This window comes from Alosa sapidissima, chromosome 21 (genome assembly GCF_018492685.1).
Source record: "Alosa sapidissima isolate fAloSap1 chromosome 21, fAloSap1.pri, whole genome shotgun sequence".
NCBI lineage: Eukaryota > Metazoa > Chordata > Actinopteri > Clupeiformes > Clupeidae > Alosa > Alosa sapidissima.
This window is the reverse complement of record NC_055977.1, coordinates 9935296-9942778: the sequence shown is the minus strand read 5'-3', so window position 1 is coordinate 9942778 and position 7483 is coordinate 9935296.

The window sequence follows — 7483 nt, the reverse complement described above, 5'->3', positions numbered from 1 at the left end:
TTGTTGAGGAACATCCAACTCATGCGACATTGTTTAAAATAATTTAATAAGCACTCTCTTTTATGGACCAGACAGTCCATTTTTTTATGGCAGCACATGCAGTTCTGCTGTGCTTAGCATCACTCTCAACACAGTTTTTATTTTACAAGACACAACTCACTACTCTACTATGCAGTAGCCAGCATTCAGAGAAACCTTTTTTTTTCTCCTGAAGCTGTATGATATCACACACACACATGCATCCACCTGCACAAAATACAGACACATAGCATACTGGCCTGCATATATGAACTTTATGAACATAGGAACTCACTCACTCACTTCACCATATCGTAAAGCTCTGCAAGGTCATTTTTTCAGTGATTTGTCTGCTATGTCAGATTGATTGAAATGGATGCTCATTATTCAAGAAGCAGCTGTCCAAACAAGTGTTCATGGATAGTTTTATTCCATTTTGAATTCACATGCTTTGGCTAGAAGTGCTTGGAAGTGTTTTATTTCATTTCAGGTCTCATTTGTCCCCAATCCTTCTGATTCCTGACAACAAACACACTAGTGACACATCCAGCATTAGGATTACACAACTAGTGTGGCTGCCAATTAAAGGTGCTCTAAGCGATGTCATACTTTTAATAGGCTAAAACATTTTTTGTCACTTACAGCAAACATCACCTCACCATCCGCTAGTTGCCTTTGTCCTGAATACACTGTAAAAAAAACACGATTTCTGTGGACAACCCAGGCTCGAAAAACGGCCACAAAACACTTGGGCAAACCTTGCCCATAAAAACATAACAAACTGTTCCAGCAAATCACCGACGAGATGCGCGTTTAGGAGAGTTTCAATTGCACAGGAGGAAGGGGGAGGAAGTAGCTAGCTAGCTTTCTGTTTTGTTTGAACGTCAACAGAAGTGACGAGTGTTATCCAGCATCGCTTAGAGCGCCTTTAACTATATTTTTGGCTTAAGTAGCTAACCTAGCATTGCCCATTGAAATAACGTCCTCTCTCTAGTTACATAAAATACCTCCATGGATGTAAATGAGGTCACACTGACTTTGACCTTTGACCACCAAAATCTCTGAGTCCGAGTGAATCAAATTGTACCAGATTTCAATTTCTGTTGACCTGACCTGTCTGGTCAGGCATGGGTAAATGACATGGTAATGCGCCAAACAGGATGTGAATAAACAGCACAGGCCCTTGCAATGTTATATGGACTAAGACTGAGACAATCACACCAGTATGAATTGAAGCCAGACAGGTGGAGCAGATCACCTTGAGATTGATGGAGCCATAAGGTAAGCTGGCTATAACAGGCAAATGAAAAAAACATGGGGGGGTGGGGTGAACAGCAAAGAGAGGTGATTAGACTGGGGGATGGAGGGGGTGACGGCAAACCAGCAGTCTATTGATTTCAGAAAGAGGAATGCACGGGAGCATGCTGTGTGTGAGGTTGAGGAGGAGAGACAGGCCAGATAGAGCTTGAGGAGTCTAAGGCTGATGATACATGGGGCAACATTTTGAGCAATGTTGCTGGGCAATGTTCCTCATTATTGTGGTTCTGGCATGCTCTCATTGATATTGGGCAACAGTTTCTTTTCTGGAGAACTTTATCATCAGTAGGCAAGTTGTCATGATTATCCAATCAGAATAAATGGAAGTGTTTATGTGGTTGCCCAGCAACATTGCTCAAGAAGTTGCCCCATGTATCATCACCTTAAAGACTGAATAGAGGGACACACACGCAGGCAAATGGTGCTCTGTAGGAGTGGGGGCAGGGATTGCTCACAAACAGAGGAGAGTTAGACATGGGAGTTAAGGAATAGCAGGGAAGACCCGGGAAGACCGGTCACTAGTAGCCAAAGAGAGGCAGCATGACATTACATCATCAAGACAGAATGACCTGTAATTGTAATGTTAAGATATTACCGCAAAATGCCTGAATCAAGAGTTGGATGAAGTCTGAATGGAGAATGGTGGAAGCTGTTTCATCCGCTGCGACATGTTTCTTATTTGAGTAATTTTAGATGGGCTTACCTTCCATGATTCGATGGCAGTATTGAATGTAGAGGGTGATGTATAGAACGTTGATGCACACCACACAGCCTTTTGCATCTTTGATTGGTCTAAGGGACATCTGGGATATTCAGAGAAACATTTTGGTGGCATGCTTGTGAAGCAGGTCAGACTGAATTGACACTAATGCAAATCAAACGGACCCAAATTATCCAAATGTGGTGGAGTAACCAGACTTTACAACAATGATTGCTGTCGGGCAAACCCACTGATAAAGTGTTTGATGCTAGGCAGCAGAAATATTTAGTTAATCTACCCAAGAGACGCTTCAAACCAAAACAGACAAGTCTAGCTACTACGTGACTCATTCATAGTGCTTTGGTGTCTCTGTGTGTTTTATGGTGTTCTGCTTGTAAGAGTTGAGCTGAACTGCAAGTTTACTCTAAACATGTTAATGGAACTTTTATGAGCCTGAGCAGCAATCAGATAACCTCTGTTGTCTAATGCAGGAGTGGCTTTCTCACTTGCCCCGCCCCCTCCTCTCTCTAAGTGTGTGTATGCAAGTGTTTGGGTTGTACGAAAGAGCTTTAAAGGCTCCCTATGCAGTTTTTGCCATTTTTTCCGCTGTTTTCTCGTTTTTTGCTCACAGTTTTCTCTGCAGAGCTCCCCCTACAGCTTCAGAGTATATATTTTACGACAGTCCTCGCTCGGTCAGTCTGCCGTTTCCTCTTTACCTGTTCCTCTGACGGTTTACTTGCTTTCTGCTTCTTTTCGCCAGCTCTGCTATGACGAAGGTCTGAGACACTCCGTCGCTACCTTGTTCTAGCCGGTGCCTGGCGTGTAGTGCCGTAAAGCAATTTGTTACATCGCGAGACTGCAAGACTTTCTCTCTGAGGCCGGTGGCTCGCTGGACCAAAGTTGCAAAGCTGGTTCTTCCGTTCACAGATGCTAGGGGGAAGCGAGACGGCCACCATTTAACCTCGAAAAAGTCATAACCATTCCAATGACTCCGAAGCTGTAAGTTAAGATAAATTAAGTAAAAAAACCCTGCATAGTTCCCCTTTAATGCTTTACGCTAAACAAGTAATAGCAAATATGCATGCACTCTCTCTTTCTCACAAATGCACAGAAACACACTCTCTCGCTCTCACACACACACACACACACACTCTAAACCCGAACTAGTTGTCATTACTAGAAAATTGCGTGGAAACCGATTGCCTTAAACCATTCTAGTTTTTACAAAACATAAAACTAAACATGTTTAGTTGTGTCAACTAACAACCTTATGTTGATGCTGTAGACAAATTAAGCTTACATTAGTAGTCTTTACTAAAAATCTTTTAGTAAAAAACAAGTTTAGAGTGCACACACACACACACACACACACACACACACACACCCACCCGCACACACAAACAAGCATGCACATATACACACCACTTCACATCACACTTTCCTCTGAATTCATGAAACTAGCTTTTGCAGAGGGTGGGTATGTGTGGAATGACTTATCACACACACACTCTACTGCTAACCGCCTCTTGATCTAGTACACTATATATTCTCTCACACTGTAATAGAGTGGGACAGGCAGTAATATATATGGACTGGTTTTATTTCCGTCCATCATTGCATTGTCAATAGAACTCCTGTTCTCGCCATGAGCTGTCTGAGTAATAGCTAATGTGTACAGGGAAACAACCATCGAGAGAATCACATAAATACATGCAAACACTGTACAAGCACTAAGCATTGACTTGCATTATTTTATTCAGCTGAAAGGTGCCAGAGCTATTTCTAAATAGGGATGGCCACAGTATCGTAGCGAAGTGTTTGGTTCCAAAACGGTATATCTCCATTTTTAAGTCAGGCTATTTAGTTGTGTAATTCAGGTAATATCAATTAAATTGCAGTTGTGTTGTTTTGAGTGAGTAAAGATAAATCAATACCCAATTACAGTTCTACTGAAATTACTTGGAAAACAAAATGTAAAAAAATAAAATATTTATGAAAATTCATTAAAATGGTGGATATAGCATTTTGGAGCCAAACTCTTCATTCTTTGTGTGAAAAGAAAAGGAGATCTCCCCCCATCTCTCTACATCATTCCCAGCCATCCCTCTCCCACACACTCAAGACAGGTAGTTTAAAGTTCATTATCAATATTGATCTATGTGGGGATGAAGGAGGAGGGTGAGGATGAGAGGGGAAGAAGGCTAAGGATTAGGATGAAAAAAACTGGAGGTACAGGGAAGATAGTGAGTGTGAGGGGTCTACTCCATCTGTCCCTGGACACAATCAATGCACTTTAAAGGACAGAGATTCACCAGTGAAACCTACAAGAGATGCAAGTTAGTAACTGAAACTGATATGCAAACACACACTGCTGCACACAGAATACACTGAAATGAGATGAAATGAGAGATGAGAAAGGACAACTTCACAGAGACACAAATATGGATGATAATTTGGCACGGCCACTGTGCATACTTACTGTATGCACAAAACTAACGTTGCATTTCCCAGTATCCTGCTGGCTCTGTGTGTGTGTGTGTGTGTGTGTAGTGACTGATGGTGTGAGTGGTAAATGTGATCTGTCTTGCTTTTCAGCCTGCCTCTAGGGAAACTTTTGCCCTTTTCTGTTCCAATCTCACCAATACACCTATATTTACCCTTTTGCTGCAGCCCAATGCTCTGCTGAACTCTGTGTGTGTGTGTGTGTGTGTGTGTGTGTGTGTGTGTGTTAAACATTGTGTGTTTGTCATGTGTGTGTTAAGAAGAAAAGTTAACAATAATGTGTGTGTGTGTGTGTGTGTGTGTGTGTGTGTGATTTCTGGGGGAGGGGGTGGTCATTGATGTTTTTAGTATGTACATACGTATGTGTGTGTTTGAGAGAGAGAATGTGTGTATATGTGTGCGCAGACTTGTACCTTCTTGAGCGAGGACTGGATTAGAAGATGGTGTTCCCATAATTCCATGTGCTATCCCATCATTCCCTGTCAGCACTGCACCCAACTGGATGATATTCCACCATTCTCTGCTCCCACAGGACTTCCTTGTTCCGATCTGTCAGGGCGATGGGGTGATGAATGAGATATCTAACCCCCCACACACCCGCACACACACGCACACACACGCACACACACACACACACGCACACACACGCACACACACGCACACACACGCACACACACACACGCACACACACGCACACACACACACACACGCACACACACACACACACACACACACACACACACACACACACACACACACACACACACGCGCACACACACACGCACACACGCACGCACACACACTTACAAATACAAGAAGCTCTAAGTATGCACTGGGTCTCTCTAAGATTCCATCCCTGCCATACTGTAGTAACTATTGTGTTTTTGTCATTGCAACAATGACATCAGTACCTCTCTAAAAGGCAATCAAAAGATGTGTCACCTTCATTCTAAGGAGAATCTGTGATAGGCGGACAAAAGTATTTTAGAGCGATTTGGTGTGTGTCTGTTTGGTATATTTTCTTGATCAGTTAACACACATACTGTGCCATGCAATGCATTCTCCATCCGTATAATCTCCAGGCAGGAATGAGACTAGCATACATTCACATAAAAACGGCATAGAATGATCTGAAGATGCTCATGTGATGCTATCTAGGAAAACCCACCACATGGTGCACTCAAAATCCTTGATTTTTGCTCCCCTCTGGTGAAATTTCACCAATGTAAGATTCTGTTACCATTCTAGCAACATTCTGGATACTGTCTCCTAGCAAAATCCAGGATACCATCCTCCCAAAATCTTAGATGTTGCTAGGATGGTATCAGAATCATAAATTGGTAAAATTGCAGGGGGGTGGGTTTTCCTAAATCATATACAAGGATACAAGGATACAAGGGAGTTTATTGTCACATGCATATAGTTACTGGAAGTAAGAAATGCAGTAAAATTATGTCTGGTTGTCAGCCTATTTGTGCATTTATGGGGGGGGGGGGGGGGGGGTAAAAAGTGCAGTAGAAGAGGGGTTTAGTAGATTAAGTGGCAAGGGCTGCATAAGAAAGGTGGGGGGAGGATTGGGATTGGGGGGGGGGGCACCAACAAGGAGCACCCAAGAGCAATATCACATATATATTCTCAAGACTTGAGATACAATGGACAAATGGCACGTTGCTACTCGGACCTGTCAGGCTCTATAGGGAGGCGTCTCAGATGGGCACAGATCCAGTGAGTGGATGAGCAGGAAGGACCCCCTCTCCCTCCCATGATTGTGATGCCCATACGGACATCCAATTGTAGTTCATACTATGCTGGGCAGTGTTTATGTGAGTATAATCTTTGTTTCTCTTCAGAATTGCTACAGTTCCATCAACCTGATTAAAGATGCCATTGTTTTCAGATTGACTGAAACTGTCCAACTGAATGAACAAACGAGAGACAAAGAAAACCAATGGCAGCTAGCCATGCAAGGATATACCAAAGAGGAACAGAATGGGAGGAATCGTGAGTTCGGTTTGGAGGCCTAGACATACTGTATGCACGGATCCCTTCCATCTGAAAACTGCTGCTCATAAGAGTGTGGCCTACTACAAAATTACATTCATTGTAATTCACTGTATTTATTTCCTTAGAAAATATACCGTAAAAACCTTCCTCCCAAAGAACAGTTGTCAGATGTCTTTAGTGCACACACACTTTCCTGAGCCTGTCACGTGGTGTGCCAAATTGAGACATTTGTTCTGATCTCACACAATTCATCTTCAGGTTTAACCAGCCAGAACTGCAGACACGGTGGCTAAAGGGCATGCTAATCTCTCTCACACACAGACTGTTAAAGAATTTTTATGAACACGAGAGAGAATGGGTATCATGGTTGTCTATTTGGAGTTCTCTCTTGGGCTCTTTCTCATTGTGGGCAATGTCATGGGAGAGTGCATACTTCAAAAACTGAAACACAAGAGATCTATCACACGCTGCATTCCCAGTTTCACCATCCTGAGGTTTCAGGCAGAAAATACAGTGTAGTGAAATATTTAAGGCTCCTAACTTGATTATGGTATGAAATAAAATGCATGTATGTATGTAAAATCCGCTATGTATATACTGTATGATGCGCATGAATAACACTTATATTACAGACTCAAGAATGCATGTTCCAGACATAACCTCTCTAGGTTGCCACATACTGTAACTGCTACAAAAACCTAGCTAGGATAATACCTTTGAAAATTAGTGTAAGAGTTGTTATCTGCAGTACAAGCCTAATGGGTATACTATCAACTGATAAGTGTTTCAGAGGTACTGATTAGACATACTGCCAAAATGTCTATCTCTGTTAACAGGAAAGTTCCTCAGACCCAACACAACATATGATAGCTTTAATAGTAGAGTTGTAAACACACAATGTGTGTGTGAGAGCAGGAAACAACTTTAGTATTGTCAAGACGT